Source organism: Heptranchias perlo, unplaced genomic scaffold (genome assembly GCF_035084215.1).
Source record: "Heptranchias perlo isolate sHepPer1 unplaced genomic scaffold, sHepPer1.hap1 HAP1_SCAFFOLD_50, whole genome shotgun sequence".
NCBI classification, from domain to species: domain Eukaryota; kingdom Metazoa; phylum Chordata; class Chondrichthyes; order Hexanchiformes; family Hexanchidae; genus Heptranchias; species Heptranchias perlo.
The window spans coordinates 2,090,229-2,108,034 of record NW_027139516.1 but is presented as its reverse complement, the minus strand read 5'-3'; the positions used below and the strand labels follow the sequence as shown (position 1 = coordinate 2,108,034).

General features: G+C 43.6%; 4 non-coding genes across 4 annotated transcripts; 2 read left to right on the top strand and 2 right to left on the bottom strand.

Annotated features, from left to right (window-relative positions):
• Nucleotides 1-2,777: 2,777 nt before the first annotated feature.
• On the top strand, nucleotides 2,778-2,851 carry trnan-guu (transfer RNA asparagine (anticodon GUU)). The gene has a single exon. It is a non-coding gene; the product is annotated as a tRNA-Asn (tRNA).
• Nucleotides 2,852-3,291: 440 nt separating this feature from the next.
• trnav-aac (transfer RNA valine (anticodon AAC)) lies at nucleotides 3,292-3,364 on the top strand. Its single transcript has one exon. It is a non-coding gene; the product is annotated as a tRNA-Val (tRNA).
• A 2,505-nt stretch (nucleotides 3,365-5,869) lies between these two features.
• trnal-cag (transfer RNA leucine (anticodon CAG)) lies at nucleotides 5,870-5,953 on the bottom strand. Its single transcript has one exon. It is a non-coding gene; the product is annotated as a tRNA-Leu (tRNA).
• A 78-nt stretch (nucleotides 5,954-6,031) lies between these two features.
• Nucleotides 6,032-6,104, bottom strand: trnak-cuu (transfer RNA lysine (anticodon CUU)). The gene has a single exon. It is a non-coding gene; the product is annotated as a tRNA-Lys (tRNA).
• Nucleotides 6,105-17,806: the final 11,702 nt, after the last annotated feature.

The following is a 17,806-nucleotide window of genomic DNA, read 5'->3' as shown; positions in this document are numbered from 1 at the left end:
AACCCGATCGCTACCATCAGACCTCGTAGCGCAACGTTAGCGCGTCTGAATCTAAATCAGAAAGCTGCGTATTTAAATCACGGCGGGGGTCGCATTTGGTTTTAGCGCTGGTAGAATTCTGAATAATTCCGGAATTCATTTTGCATTCCCTTTTTCACAATAAACAGAACCCTGCTCTGAATTCTGCCTCACTAGTTCCCCAGTGTCAGGGAGAGAAGCGTCTGATTCACTCATTTATTTATTGCACGAAACATACACAAACACACTTATGAATTCAAAATCAGCCTGCAGCTCCACACGCACAGAGATAAACGCAGTCAGATAGACAGGGAAAAACCGGGAAAAAGACAAACCGGTTTGTCACAGAATTGCCTGTACCTCCACGGTCGAATGTCAGGGCTTTTGTTGTTCGCTTTCGTTCCACACCCTGGAATTCAGGAGAATCTGGTACATGGTTTGTTGGATAAGGCACGGGCGCGATGGCCCGAATGGCCTGCTTCTGAGCTGTATCCTTCGAAGATTCTGAACTCAGCCCCTGGGAGGGGAGGCCGGTTCATGTGGAAAAAGATCCGGATGAGAATGATCTGATTCATAAAGGGGAGGGAAATTAGGGAGCTCCTTCCGAACATTAATTACTTGAAAATGAAGACATTTTCCAGAGTATCTTGTTTGGTTTTGATGAATGAAATGTTTGTAAAAAGGCATCCGTGGAGAAGGATTGTGAGCTTTTAGGACTAGAGGGGAAATTAGGAGATTTTTTTTTTCACACAGAGTGTTGTTCCGATCTGGTAGCCACTCCCTGAAAGGGTGGTGGAAGCAGCTTTCATAGGAACTTTCAAAAGGCAATTGGACAGGTACTTGAAGAGAACTGATTTGCAAGGTTACGGGGAAAAGGCTGGGTTTTTTGGACTAAATTGGACAGCTCTTTCAAAGTGTAGGCACGGCAACACGGCCGAATGGCCTCCTTCTGTGCTGTAATAGTCTATGATTCTGGTCCATGATTTTAGTGTGGGACAGGAGAGATGTTGTTTAAAGAGAAGTAAAAATGTCCCAATCAGAGCAGAGAGAGGTGACTGGTCAGTTCCCCTCTGCCCAGTATAAGTCAGCAGCGGTTACCAGTTCGCTTTACACGCGAACGGCCCTGCTTTCGATCCTGGGCGGACAATTTAAGTTGCAATTGCTGTTTACAATCTATATTAATGACTGAGATGAGGGGACCGAGTGCAATGTATCTAAGTTTGCTGATGATACAAAGGTCGGTTGGAAAGTAAGCCGTGAGGAGGACGCAAAGGGAGGTGGACAGGTTAAGTGATTGGGTAAGAAGGTGGCAGTTGGAGGATAAAGTGGGAAAATGTGAAATTGTCCACTTTGGTAGGAAGAATAGAAAAGCAGAATATTTTTTAAAAGGTGAGAGTCCAATAAATGTCGGTATTCAGAGGGAGTTTGGTGAACTTGTAAACAAATCACAGAAAGTTAACATGCAGGAACAGCAAGCAATTAGGAAGAACAATGTTATGTTGGCCTTTTTGAAAGGAGGTTGGAGTATAAGAGTAAGGAAGTCTTGCTGCAATTAAATAGGGCTTTGGTGAGAACACACCTGGAGTACTTTGATGTCGTCTTCATGGATTTTAGCAAGGCTTTTACAAGGTCCCAAATGACAGACTGGTCAAAAAAGCTGCGATTGCACTAGAGAGGGTACAGAGGAGATTTACGAGGAGGTTGCCATGGCTGGAGAATTTTGGCTGTGAGGAAAGATTGGATAGTCAGGGGTTGTTTTCTTTGGAACAGAGGAGGCTGAGTGGTGATTTAATTGAGGTGTACAAAATTATGAAGGGCCCAGACAGAGTGGAGGCGAAGGACCTATTTACCTTAGCAGGGAGGTTAATAACTTGGAGGCAGAGATTTTAAATGATTGGTGGAAGGATTTAAGGGGAGCTGAGGAGAATTTTTTTCACCCAGAGGGTGGTAGGGGTCTGGAACTCACTGCCTGACTGGGTGGTCGAGGCAGAATCCGTCGTGACATTTAAAAAAATACTTGGATATGCACTTGAAGTGGCGGAACCTACAAGGTTAAAGACCGAGTGCTGGAAAGTGGCATTCGGCTGGGTAGCTCATTTCCGGCCGGTGCGGACAGGATGGGCCGAATGGCTTGCTTTTGTGCCGTAAGTTTGCTGTGATTCGACAAAATTGGCAATTCTTTTTTGTAACAGCATATTCCCAACCCAGGCCGCCGTGATGAAAACACCGAAGCCGAACGACGAGGCCAGCAGGGAAGGCATGTAAGAGTGTTAAATATATCAGGGAGTGTTTGCATTCGGTACAATTAATATTTCAGCTCCCAGTTACTGCAGATCAGGGATCAAAACCTGACATCAGCATCAGGACGCTCAGAATATTTTCTTTTTATTCGTTCATGGGATGTGGGCGTCGCTGGCGAGGCCGGCATTTATTGCCCATCCCAAAAAGCCCTTGAGAAGGTGGTGGTGAGCCGGCTTTTTAAACCGCTGCAGTCCGTGTGGTGAAGGTTCTCCCACAGTGCAACTAACTAACAGACAAAGCACCGGTGGGCGCGCCGGTTGCAGGAGAGCTGGTTGGCGGTGATATCGATGCTGTGAGCGAGACCAGACCGTTTCCATGTTTCCACAAACAATGTCCCATCCTTTATTTCTGGAAAAGTAACACTGATAGTGAACAATTGCATTTCTGTGGCTGCAACATGTAACTTTGGCTCGGTGACACGCTGCTTTAGTGTATCTTGCAAGAAAAAGGACCAGACGGTCTCTGTGGCGCAATCGGTCAGCGCGTTCGGCTGTTAACCGAAAGGTTGGTGGTTCGAGCCCACCCAGGGACGAAGATTGCACCTTTTTCGTCCCACTTTTGGATTCATTGCCTCATTCTGATAGCACTGAAGCCGGTGCCATGTTTCAATTCCTGATCAGCAGTCACTGGGAGCACTTTAAATGGCTCCGATCTCTTCATCTCATTTCAAGTTTTCTAATGTGTGATTTGGCTGCAAGAAAACACTCTGTGAACAATGTCATCTGAGCATGCCTGATTCGCCATAATTTACACTGCGGTCGGATATCAGGCACATGAAAAAAAAACAGTGAAATGTTTGTTTCGGCGCGACGCTCTGGGATTCCCTGCCTGACCATCGTCACCGATCCTTCTCTGCAGCCTTCCTAAATACAGTGCAGTAAATGTCTCCCTGTGAAATGAGCTCCTGGACAGTAATACGGAAATTAGTTTGGCTGAGGGGTTATATCCCTAACACGAGGTTGGAGGTGTCAGGTTTCCGTAGTGTAGTGGTTATCACGTTCGCCTAACACGCGAAAAGTCCCCGGTTCGAAACCGGGCGGAAATATTTTGAAACGTTGTCCCCATTAAAAATGATTAAATATTTAACGATTCACATTTCTAATTAAATGTGAACAAAGTCCATATCTCCAAGCCCTGTTAATGCAGTCCGCTGAGAGCAGGCGATGAAAGCCAGCGTGATATTGGGGGTGAAGGCTGCTTCCAATACTATCTCATTCCCGGTGGGATCTGGCGGAGATTTGATAAGCCTCATCCATTCAACCAATATATGAAACGGTGTTTGAGAAACATTCAAAAAATATAATAACATCCATGAGCCTGTCTTCAGAGTGCGTCGCGCAAAGGTCTGACTCCGGATTAAAAGGCTGGTGAACTTGCTTCTGCTTTCTGAAATGTACTTGTCCATCCTTCAGAGGTCATGGGAAATATGTTTTTTGCCTTTCGAAAAAAGACGCGAAAGTTAGAGACATGTTTTGTTTTCAACACGGCTGGTGAAATGGCCGGACTATCATAAATTCGGAGTCGCCTTTGAAACATTTAAAGGCGACTACCTAAAAATCACTTCGTGCAAATTTAAAATCACGGTTCCTATTTATTTCGGTCTGAAAGAAATAACGATAAACGTGTCAGTCAGTGCCCGCGGTGAGACGGTGATGAACTTGTTTGTTGCGAAGTTCACCGCTGGGCTAAAGTTGACGCCGTTTAAAGGACGCGAACCCACTCAATGTAAAGGATGAGCTCATAACCAACAGGTCCCGTCAACGTCAAACACCTACTTTCTTGTTCAATAGAGCGAGCAGAGGCGTGTACATCATCAGACGCCAGCAACTTTAAGAAATGGAACAGATAAAGGCATAGATGCAAGTTCCAAATCTTTTCAATGCAAAGTTATTTCACTTTATTTGAAGTGCCGTGAGGCTAAAAACGGGTCCGAGATGATTTGCGTTCACTCGTGACTTGTTTTCCAGTGTTTGTCCGTCAGGTTTGCAATTCAATTTGTATTGGATATTGAAGATACTTCAGGATGATTGCACATCATAACATGTGTAAAGCAACCATCTTGATAACTCAATCATCACACACTCCACATCGACGCTGCAGAGGCCCCAGCACCCCTTTCAATATTGTTTTTCTTAACTCACAGTTTTCAAAAGGGAATTGGATAAACGCTTGGATCAAACTTTTTCAGGGTTATGGGGAAACAGCAGGCGAGTGGGACGAACTGGACAGCTCTTTCAGAGAGCTGGCACTGGCACGATGGGCTGAATGGCGCTATCTTATTCTATGATTCTATTAATAGATCAATTTCCGCCTTTCACTGAGCCTCCCTAAATGGAGCGCAGTAATCGTGTCCCTGTGAAATAAGCTCCTGAACAGTAATACGGAAATTAGCGTGGCTGAGCGGTTTGAAACTCTGGTTAGGCACCTAACAGGAAATTTCCTCTCTAAGATTGATTAGTTTATCAATTATCTCCCCCCTTTCGATCTTAAATGTCTTTACATATCTTTTTGATCTCTTCTTCTACTGTCATGCCCACAATACCAGTCTCCCTGGTAAATACTGAAGCAAAGTGATTATTTAATATTTCTGCCATTTCGCTGTCATTGCCTGTGAGTTTGTCGTGTGTCTCCCTTAGTGGCCCTATTATCATAGAATCATAGAATCATAGAATCATAGAAGTTACAACATGGAAACAGGCCCTTCGGCCCAACATGTCCATGTCGCCCAGTTTATACCACTAAGCTAGTCCCAATTGCCTGCACTTGGCCCATATCCCTCTATACCCATCTTACCCATGTAACTGTCCAAATGCTTTTTAAAAGACAAAATTGTACCCGCCTCTACTACTGCCTCTGGCAGCTCGTTCCAGACACTCACCACCCTTTGAGTGAAAAAATTGCCCCTCTGGACCCTTTTGTATCTCTCCCCTCTCACCTTAAATCTATGCCCCCTCGTTATAGACTCCCCTTAAGAGACATGTTTTGTTTTCAACACGGCTGGTGAAATGGCCAGACGATCATAAATTCGCAGTCGCCTTTGAAACATTTAAAGGCGACTACCTAAAAATCACTTCGTGCAAATATTCCTATCCTAAATTTTCTTTGGCTGTTGATGTGTCTCGAATACTTTGCTTTTATTGATATTCCTTTTTTGCCTTTCCAATAGATCTTCAGACTTCTTTCCCAGTCTTATCACATTCCCCTCTCTCCTTTATTGGCTAGTGTGTGCCCTTTTCTTCAGTTTAAATTTTGCCCTTGTTTCTTTATTCATCCTTGGTGTGTCATTTCTGGCTAGTTTGTTCTTGCTTTTTAGTGGGATATATTTCTCCTGGACTCTATTTATCACCGTTTTAAATGTTTCCCACTGCTGTTCTATTTCTTTGTCCAGGTCATTAATATGTCAAACATATCACCGTTTGAAACTTCTCAAGTCACATTTCCATGACAAAGCCAGTTGCTTTTGTGGGAGGAGCAAATCAACTTGGTCTAAAAATCAGCTGCAGCCCAATCCACAAATAAAATATTTTCACGTCTTCGTAAAAATAAGCAATGTCAGAAGAGGGATTCGAACCCACGCCTACCGGAAAAGATTGCGACCTGAACGCAGCGCCTTAGACCGCTCGGCCATCCTGACTACAAATTTAACGTTTCATTATGCATCAATTCTGCACCGTTGGCCAGTGAACGCAACATAAAAGTTTTAAATGATACTCGCCCAACGTGGGGCTCGAACCCACGACCCTGAGATTAAGAGTCTCATGCTCTACCGACTGAGCTAGCCGGGCCTGATGGTACATCACCGCCTTATCTATTATTGCAGCAAGCAGGAGAAAGACTCCATTTCAAATTATTGGAATCAATTCTGAGTGACAGGATCAACTGTCACTCCGAAAGGCACGGACGAATCAAGGACAGTCAGCATGGATTTTTTAAGTGGAGGTCGTGTGTGACTAACCTGATTGAATTATTCGAGGAGGTGACAAGGAGGATCGATGAGGGTAGCGCAATTGATGCAGTCGACATGGATTTTCGCAAGGCTTTTGAAAAATTCCCACATGGCAGATTGGTCAAAAAAGTAAAGGCCCATAGGATCCAAGGGAATGTGGCTTATTGGAGCCAAAATTGGCTCAGTGGCAGGAAGCAAAGGGTAATGGTCGACGGGTGTTTTTTGTGGCTGGAAGACTGTTTCCAGTTGGGTGCTGCAGGGCTCCGTACTTGGTCCTATGCTTTTTGTGGTATACATTAACAATTTGGACTTAAACGTCGGGGGCATGATTAAGAAATTTGCCGGTGACACAAAAATTGACCGTGTCGTTGATAGCGAGGAGGAAAGCTGTAGACTGTGGGGGTTCAGGCAATTTTCTGATAACAAAGCACTCAATCTATCTCTGAATGAATTTTGAACGAATACGTTTGTTTGACCCGGAACAGGCACGATGGGCCGAATGATCTCCTCTTGTGGACTAACATAATACAATGATACTCAGTGTTGTCAGATGGAAAAGTAACACATTCCAAATAAGAGCAGAGAGAGGAAACTAGTCTAACAGCATAACAACACGGTGAGATATTGTATTTGAGAAGGATGAGGAGGGATAGTTTTTCATGGTGGTCGTCACATCCGGTATCATTTGTGATTTGATAAGGACCATTTCATGCTGCGACAGTCTCTGGCACTGTGTGTGAGTGTGGGATTCATTCTGTATCTGTCAGTCTCTGGTACTGTGTGTGAGTGTGGGATTCATTCTGTATCTGTCAGTCTCTGGTACTGTGTGTGAGTGTGGGATTCATTCTGTATCTGTCAGTCTCTGGTACTGTGTGAGTGTGGGATTTATTCTGTATCTGTCAGTCTCTGGTACTGTGTGTGAATGTGGGATTCATTCTGTATCTGTCAGACTCTGGTGCTGTGTGTGAGTGTGGGATTCATTCTGTATTTGTCAGTCTCTGGTACTGTGTGTGAGTGTGGGATTCATTCTGTATCTGTCAGTCTCTGGTACTGTGTGTGAGTGTGGGATTCATTCTGTATCTGTCAGTCTCTGGTACTGTGTGTGAGTGTGGGATTTATTCTGTATCTTGTCACTCTTTGATACTGTGTGTGAGTTTGGAATTGATTCTGTATCTTGTCAGCAGTGTGTGTGAGAGTTTGTGATTAATTCTTTATATAAAACTGTGTGTTAGTGTGGGATTCTTTCGGTATCTGTCAGTCTCTGGTACTCCATGTGACTGTGGGACTCATTCTGTATATACAGTCTCAAGTACTGTATGTGGGAGTTGAATTCATCCTATATATGCAGTTACTCATACTGCATGTGATTGTGGGATTCATTCTGTATATACAGTCTCCAGTACTGTATGTGGGAGTTGAATTCATCCTATATATGCAGTTACTCATACTGCATGTTAGTGTGGGATTCATACTGTACCTGTCAGTCTCTGGCACTGTGTGTGAGTGTGGGATTAACTGTGTGTCTGTCAGTCTCTTGTACTGTACGTGAGTTTGGGATTCGTTCTGCATCTGTGAGAGTTGGAGTCATTCTGTGTCTGTGTGTCTCTGGTACTGTCTCTGAATGTGAGATTCATTCTGTATCTGTACGTAATTATTCTCTCAGATTAAATTATGGTGTTCAATATTGCAGCTTTTATATCTCAATGTTTAAATAGTTTTACTCCTTGTTTAATTGGTAAATATGGACATACTTTCGGATTTGATGCTGGAGGTTTTAACCAGATTATTTGTGCGCTTTTTGGAGTACTATTAAATCTGTATCTCTGTGAGTACTGTTGTGGATGATAATGTATCTTTAAAACTGATAAGGTGACATTTTTGAATTGGTATGTAATGTGTAGATCAGTCTGTAGAAATGGAATTGATACCGTATCTTTCAGTCCAATATTGTATGAGATTTTTGGACTGGTATGTAATGTGTATCTCAGTCTGCACTAATAGAATTGATACTCTATCTTTAAATCTCATTCTACGAGTTCATTCTGAACAGGTATCTAATTTGTCTCTCAGGTTTACTATCTTTCAATATTTCTCAATCTGATACTCTGCCTGAGTTTTGGACTTGTGTGCAATTTGTATCATATGATACACTTTTCGAATGGATATTGCATGTATTAAAGTCATGTGTGTGAGAGTTCTGGGCTAGTATTCAATTTGAATCTCGGGGTACATTATTGGGATTCATTCTGTACCTTTGAATCGGGTACCATGTGTGATTTCTATCTGGTATTTAATTCGTAGCTAATGTTGCTCTATTGTGAGATTGACACAGTGCCTTTCACTCTGAGAGTGTGATTTTGGACTGGGATTTTTGTATCTACCTGTCAGCGGGACTGAGTTAGGGGGAAATGGAACAGTGTCTGCCTCACCTACTCTGCTTGACTGTTGGATTGAAAATGTGTCTCTGGAAATTGTGATCATTGTGGGACTGACTACTCCTGCTGTCTGAGACTGTGGAACTGATGACCTGTCTGTGTCTCTGTGCTCTGTGAGTGATAATATACTTACTGTGTGTGAGAAGGAGCTGGCTGTACTGTTCCTTCTGCCTCGGGTGGAGGAAGCATCACATTTATTCTGGATCGTTCAAGGGTTTGCCTGGAGAAAGAAAATGATCTCTTGTTACTCAGGAACAGGTGAGGTAGAAAAGACAGAAGTGATCAGTTTAATATCTCTGTTAATGATCATTTTGAATATCCACAAATGAAATCCAGTGATACAAACAGTGTCAGTGTCTGACTCCACTGCAGTACTGCAGCACTCAGCTTCTGCATACCAGGTGTGTTGGGCTGTTTTACAACAATTTAATAACATCCAGACACGGCCCAACCCCTGCACCGATCCATGAATGGGACGACCCGATGTAGCAGGGACCTTTGTACAGGTCAGGTTTCTAATCCCCTCTCCCATGGGACTAACCGTTCAACGGAAACCAAACAGCCGCTGTTTAAAATGTGTCCTTGACACTTCTCACCTGATGCCTGCAATAGATGCTCTTTGTATAACTCCCCACATCCTTACTGTCCGGCTCTGTTTCCACTCTTCACTATCCAATAACAATAAACAGGGTGAGGCTGGAACTAAACCAGGACCATTCACTCCTGGTTTGGGGAGAGAAAGCAGCAATGATTTTAATAGCAGGTTCTTCCCATTCTCTCTCCCTTCCCCTGGACACACCCTGTACACACACAGTCCGAGAATGACCTCTCCCTTCCCCCCTCTCACTCCATGTTCCGGGACCAGTTCCTGATCCACTCCGCCTCTTACAAACAGCCCCCGGACTCCCCCTGACCTTCCCCCGGACTCAATGCCGATGTCTGAGCCCATCTGCGGACACGGTCCCGAAGCGATGATCTGCTGTAACGAGGCTGCTCTTTGCTCCCTTCCCCCGGGGGCCGTGATCTCTCCATTCCCGGCTGTTTTAAACCATCTTCTTCCGCTCACTGAGGGAATGGCGCCCACAATTCCCAATCCAAAAATCGATGGAAACTTTCCCCAATTGGAATTTTTCCGAGTCTGAGCAAAGGAAGTGGGACTGGGGGAAAGGTCAGAGGGAATGGGGTCCACAGGCAGTGCAGGAACAGGAACCCGAATGGGAAACAGATGGGATTCCACCAGTGCCTAACGCTGGAATCCAGACTGACTTTACAATCTCCAACTATTAAACTAGATGTTTCCATCCCTGCTGTTTCTCTAGGGGTCTTTTGATGGTAAAGAACCTTTCAGAGATAAAGTGAGCGGCTGTGAAATCAGCCAATGGATTCTCTTCATTAATGGCCCCTATAATGTGTGACTGAGAGAGGATTTCTCAAACCAATCCTGGAGAAACATGGGAGGAAAGTGGGAGTCGGTGTATTTGCTGGGACCGTGTAGGGTTAATATCAGGCAGCAACAGTCGCAGATTAATTTAACCGGAGTGAAACTGTAGGTCACTGAGAGTAATATCGAACAGCCCTGAGCTGTAAAACTGCAGATAGTACAACAGGCATTAGAGGGTTAAATGTGACCCATTGTTTCTGTCCCTCTCTGTACTGTCCCTGAGTGTGGGATTAATAGTGTTTCTGATCCTTGTACAATATCAGTGAGAGATGGGATTGCATCTTCTGTCTCTCCAACGCGATCTTTCTGGATAAAATCGCACTTTCCCGGTCAGTCTGGAACTAATACTGTTAACGTCTGTCTGTCACTGTGTCTCACCGCTCTCTCTGTCTCTCTCACCGTGTCTGCCTCCCTCTCTCTCTCTGGTGCTGTATATGAAGGTGGATACTGCTATTGAGCGTGATTTGGACACAGATAGGGAGTGTAAGACTGATACTGTCTCTCTCTCTCTCTATTGCTGGACATGAAAGTGGGATACCGTCTGATATAAAATAGAGAGAATGAGATGTCCGGGCCGGGCCTCACTGTAACTGGGGATGTTTCGGCTCCAGTCCCAGTTCATGGTCATAATCTTTTCACAGATTCAGGGCGAGGGTCTCTGTGAGACGGTAACACTGGCGGAGAAACTCCGCGTCATAACTCAAACCCCAACAGATGAGATTCTCCAAATAAGCTGCAATAAGGTGTTTGTGAAACGCTGAACCCGTCTGGGAGGGGATGTGTGGGGAGATAGAACAGGGAAACAGACTGAAATGGAGGAGCCGAGTTGACTTGTTATTGAATGGACTGTATTTAGGCAGGAATATTAACGATTTCTCATTGTAACGGGGCTTATTTGAAAGCTTCTGGTTTTTGGGAATCCTTGAATATGAAGCCCGGGTCTGTCAGGGTTTGTGCGGAGCGCTGAGGTTCGGTTCTATTATCGATAAACGGTTTGAAACTGTCGGATGGAGAGAACTGGAGGTGGAGCTGGAAGATCAGAGGCCGCTCTCCGCTCTGTCACTCTGACTGTCTCCTCCCCTCCCGATTTCTCTGTTTAATCCCCCATATGGAACCAAAGCGGGTCGGTGGACTCTAAACACGGTTTACTCGTTAACAGGACGAAAGGCGAGTCATGTTCCTGATCTCCTGGGCACCAGGCAATTCACTGTTATTTGTTTCTGTACAGAGTTACATTTCAGTGATTCCCCAGTGAGTTTGATGCGTTATGTAAATAATCCAACAAAATAGAACAGAAACGGAGCGAAGCGCTGAATTCCACAGATGTAGAAAGGTTAGTCGAGCAGTTCTGGTGATTCTTTATGAGCCCAGCATGGCAAGTAGTTTAAATAAATATAAGAAACCTGGTGATGTGTGGGCTGGGATCTATAAGTCACCGTTTAAAGTACCGGACTGTGGTCACTGCCCCGACTCCAGTCCCATTAATACCTCATCTCGTCCACAACGAAACAAAAGCAGCTCAAAGCCACACTGGTAGCATGATATTAGCGTTTCCCTTCAGACAGTCACCAGTCCTTTCACAGATACAGAGGGTGGCTCTGAAAAGAGCCTTTACATCGAGTTACATTGAACCTACAGCACAGAAACAGGCCATTCTGCCCAACTAATCTATGCCAGCGTTTATGCTGCTGATGAGCCTCCTCCTTCCTTACTTCATCTAACCCCATCGGCATATCCTTCTATTCCTTTCTCCCTCATGTGGTGATCTATCTTCCCCTTAAATGTCCCTCTGTTATTTGTCTCAGATACAACCTCGTAGTTGCAAGTTCCACATTCTAACCACTCTCTGGGTAAAGCAATTTCTCCTGAATTCCCTATTTGATTTATTAGTGAATATTTTATATTTATTACCTGAAGTTTTGGACTCCCCACAAGTGTAAACATTTTCTCTACATCTATCCGAACAAACCCTATCATTATCTTAAAAACCTCGATCAGATCAACCCTCAGCCTTCTCTTTTCTTGTGAAACGAGACCCAGTCTGTTCAGCCTTTCCTGATAAGAATATCCTCTCATTTCTGGTATCATCCTTGTGAATCTTGTTTGCACCTTCTCCAATGCCCCTATGTCTATAATATGGAGACGAGACCTGTTCGCAGTATTCCAAGTCTGGTCTAAACAAGGTTCTATACAAGTTTAACATAACTTCTTTGCTTTTCAACTCTATCCCTCTAGAAATGAATCCTAGTGTTTGATTTGTCTTTTTATGACCTGATTAACCTGGGTCGTTACTTTTAGTAATTTGTGTATCTGTACCACTAGATCCCTTTGCTCCTCTATCCCGTTTAGACTCTTATTATCCAAGCAGTGTGTGACCTCCTGATTCTTCATTCTGCAAGTTTATTAATGCCCTCTTGCATTTTGATGCTTTCTTCCTTTGTATTAACTAAATCCCCCAAGTTGGTGTCGTCCACAAATTTTGGAATTGTACTTCCAATTCCCGAATCCAAATCGTTAATGTAAATTGTGAAGAACAGTGGTCCCATCACCTGGAACTCCACTTCCCACGTTTTGCCACTCTGAGTAGCGACCCTTAACCTCTATTCTCGGCTTTCAATTTTGTACGCAACTGACCTGACTCCACGGGCTCTGAACTTAGCCATGAGTCCACAATGTGGTACATTATAGAAGGCGTTCGGAAAATCCAAATATATCACATCTACTGCATTAAACTTGTCGACACTTTCTGTTCCTTCTTCAAAGTTTTCAATCAGGTTGGTCCTGTCCTTTGGGTTATCAGATTAAGCCTTGGCCGGTTTACTTGCTCTTGGAGCTCACAATGCTGGTTTTCTTCGGCAGCAGCACGGCCTGGATATCAGACAACACCCTGAGCGATGGTCACCCGTCCCAGCAGCTTGTTGAGCTCCTCGTCGTTGCGGATGGCCAGCTGCAGGTGTCTGGGGATGATGCGGGTCTTCTTGTTTGTCCCGGGCCGCGTTGCCGGGCAGCTCGAGGATTTCAGCCGTCAGATACTCGATTCACAGCAGCCAGATAGACCGGGGCTCCGGCACCCACACGTTCAGCATAGTTCCCCTTTCGCAGGAGCCTGTGAACACGGGTAACAGGGAACTGCAGTCCGGCCCGGGATGAGCGAGACTTGGCCTTCGACAGAGCTTTACCGCCGGTTTTTCCTCTTCCAGACATTTCCACAATCTCACAAACACTTTCACAGAGAATGAAGAAATCCTCCCGCACTCGCCCTTCTTGTACCTTCTGGAGGAGTACAGTGGGGGTACTTGTGATGTGTCTCTCTCAGAGTGTTTACACTGCCCGCTCACCCTCACTGATATTCTATCTTTGAACTGCTGTAATATTGACCTTTCGTAATATTGCTGCTCCTCCTCCTTTCCCTATTTCCCTGTCCTTTCTAAAGATCTTATAGACTTGAATATTAAGCTGCCATTCCTGCCCAGTTGGTATTCAGGTCTCTATAATGATTTAATGTAATTATTTAACTTTACTCAAAGGCTGATGTGAGCTGTGGTAAAATGTATTTCCAGCTGGTCAAGTATTGCAGGTATCGACTGTCTCTTCAGTCCGATATCAGGTGAAGAATTACTGGCTGGTGTGGAATTTCCATTGATTGGGGGTTGGCGAAATCGACTGGGCGGAAACGGGAACTGCAACAGAGCGAGAAAGGATCCGTCAGAAACCAGTGAAAATGAAGAACAAAATCCAACAGCCTGCAGTGTCTGTTCAGGATCTGATGTTTGGGAACTATTTTATTGTTGACTATTTTCAGCGATGGTGGTGTCGCGGTGAACATAGCTGCCTTCCAAGCAGTTGACCCGGGTTCGATTCCTGGCTGTCGCAATTAAGTGTTCTTATTAGTTTATTTCCTTCAGAAACTCTCAAGTTTATAATTGAATTTGATGCAGTTCAGTTGGATATTGTTTCCAAAACATAATCGGGTGTAATTATAGTAAAATATTTTCAACCTTCATTTCTTTTCCCTTTCGAAGGAAAAGAGGAAAAACATGCTGGAAATACTGAGTTACCAAGGGTCTAATGAGAGTGAGGAAGGGAAATGATATGTTAGCCTTTATTGTCAGGGTGTTGGAATATAAAAGTAAGGAGGTCGTACTGCAATTGTAGTATGAGGAAATATTGTGTAAAATTGGCCAATATCCGGTGGAGTTTAGAAGAATGAAAGGTGATCGCATTGAAATGTATAAAATTCTTAGACGGCTTGACAGGGTAGATGCTGAGAGTCTGATTCCCCTGGCTGGAGAGTCAAGAACTCGAGCTCATAGTCTCAAGTTAAGGGGTCGGCCATTTAGGACCGACATGAGGAAACATTTCTTCACTCAAAGGATTGTGAATCTTTGGAATTCTCTGCACCCCAGAGGGCTGTGGATGCTCAGTCGTTGAGTTATATTCAAAGCTGAGATCGATAGATTTTAAGAGAGCAACATGCATTATAAAGAGTTGGACGACCATGCATTATAAACAGTGAGAGCACCATGCATTATAAAAGTGAGAGCACCATGCATTGTTATCAGTGAGAGCACCATGCGTTTAAAAAAGTGAGAGCACCATGCATGACAAACAGTGAGAGCAGCATTGATTATGAACAGTGATACCAATATGCATTTTAAACAGTTAGAGCACCGTGCATTATAAACAGTGGGACCACCGTGCATTATAAACAGTGAGAGCAACATGCATTATAAACAGTGAGAGCACCATGCATTATAACCAGTGAGAGCACCATGCATCATAACCAGTGAGAGCACCATGCATTATAATCAGTGAGAGCAGCATTGATTATGAACAGTGAGACCAATATGCATTTTATACAGTGAGAGCACCGTGCATTATAAACAGTGAGAGCACCGTGCATTATAAACAGTGAGAGCAACATGCATTATAAACAGTGAGAGCACCATGCATTATAACCAGTGAGAGCACCATGCATTATAATCAGTGAGAGCAGCATTGATTATGAACAGTGAGACCAATATGCATTTTATACAGTGAGAGCACCATGCATTATAACCAGTGAGAGCACCATGCATTATAATCAGTGAGAGCAGCATTGATTATGAACAGTGAGACCAATATGCATTTTATACAGTGAGAGCACCATGCATTATAAACAGTGAGAGAACCATGCATTATAAACAGTGAGAGAACCATGCATTGCAAACAGTGAGATCAGCATTGATTATGAACAGTGAGACCACGATGCATTTAAAACAGTGGGAGCACCGTGCATTTAAAACAGTGAGAGCACCATGCATTATAAACAGTGAGAGCACCATGCATTATAAGCAGAGAGAGCACCATGCATTGTAAACAGTGAGAGCACCATGCATTTTAAACAGTGAGAGCACCACGCATGATAAACAGTGAGAGCACCATGCACGATAAACAGTGAGAGCACCGTGCACGATAAACAGTGAGAGCACCATGCATTATAAACAGTGAGAGCACCATGCATTATATACAGTGAGTGCACCATGCATTACAAGCAGTGAGAGCACTATGCACATTAAACAGTGAGAGCACCATGCATTATAAACTGTCAGAACACCATGCATTATAAACAGTAGGAGCACAATGCATTATAAACAGTGAGAGCACCATGCATTATAAACAGTGAGAGCACTGTGCATTATAAGCAGTGAGAGCACAAAGCATTATAAACAGTGAGAGCACAATGCATTGAATGCAGTGAGAGCAACATGCATGATAAACAGTGAGAGCAACGTGTATTATAAACAGTGAGAGCACCATGCATTATAAACAATGAGAGCAACGTGCATTATAAACAGTGAGAGCACCATGCATTATAAACAGTGAGAGCACCATGCATTATAACCAGTGAGAGCACCATGCATTATAATCAGTGAGAGCAGCATTGATTATGAACAGTGAGACCAATATGCATTTTATACAGTGAGAGCACCATGCATTATAACCAGTGAGAGCACCATGCATTATAATCAGTGAGAGCAGCATTGATTATGAACAGTGAGACCAATATGCATTTTATACAGTGAGAGCACCATGCATTATAAACAGTGAGAGAACCATGCATTATAAACAGTGAGAGAACCATGCATTGCAAACAGTGAGATCAGCATTGATTATGAACAGTGAGACCACGATGCATTTAAAACAGTGGGAGCACCGTGCATTTAAAACAGTGAGAGCACCATGCATTATAAACAGTGAGAGCACCATGCATTATAAGCAGAGAGAGCACCATGCATTGTAAACAGTGAGAGCACCATGCATTTTAAACAGTGAGAGCACCACGCATGATAAACAGTGAGAGCACCATGCACGATAAACAGTGAGAGCACCGTGCACGATAAACAGTGAGAGCACCATGCATTATAAACAGTGAGAGCTCCATGCATTATATACAGTGAGTGCACCATGCATTACAAGCAGTGAGAGCACTATGCACATTAAACAGTGAGAGCACCATGCATTATAAACTGTCAGAACACCATGCATTATAAACAGTAGGAGCACAATGCATTATAAACAGTGAGAGCACCATGCATTATAAACAGTGAGAGCACTGTGCATTATAAGCAGTGAGAGCACAAAGCATTATAAACAGTGAGAGCACAATGCATTGAATGCAGTGAGAGCAACATGCATGATAAACAGTGAGAGCAACGTGTATTATAAACAGTGAGAGCACCATGCATTATAAACAATGAGAGCAACGTGCATTATAAACAGTGAGAGCACCATGCACATTAAACAGTGAGAGCACCATGCATTATAAACTGTCAGAACACCATGCATTATAAACAGTAGGAGCACAATGCATTATAAACAGTGAGAGCACCATGCATTATAAACAGTGAGAGCACTGTGCATTATAAGCAGTGAGAGCACAAAGCATTGTAAACAGTGAGAGCACAATGCATTGAATGCAGTGAGAGCAACATGCATGATAAACAGTGAGAGCAACATGTATTATAAACAGTGAGAGCACCATGCATTATAAACAATGAGAGCAACGTGCATTATAAACAGTGAGAGCACCATGCACATTAAACAGTGAGAGCACCATGCATTATAAACTGTCAGAACACCATGCATTATAAACAGTAGGAGCACAATGCATTATAAACAGTGAGAGCACCATGCATTATAAACAGTGAGAGCACTGTGCATTATAAGCAGTGAGAGCACAAAGCATTATGAACAGTGAGAGCACAATGCATTGAATGCAGTGAGAGCAACATGCATGATAAACAGTGAGAGCACCATGCATTACAAGCAGTGAGAGCACTATGCACATTAAACAGTGAGAGCACCATGCATTATAAACTGTCAGAACACCAGGCATTATAAACAGTAGGAGCACAATGCATTATAAACAGTGAGAGCACCATGCATTATAAACAGTGAGAGCACTGTGCATTATAAACAGTGAGAGCACCATGCACATTAAACAGTGAGAGCACCATGCATTATAAACTGTCAGAACACCATGCATTATAAACAGTAGGAGCACAATGCATTATAAACAGTGAGAGCACCATGCATTATAAACAGTGAGAGCACTGTGCATTATAAGCAGTGAGAGCACAAATCATTGTAAACAGTGAGAGCACAATGCATTGAATGCAGTGA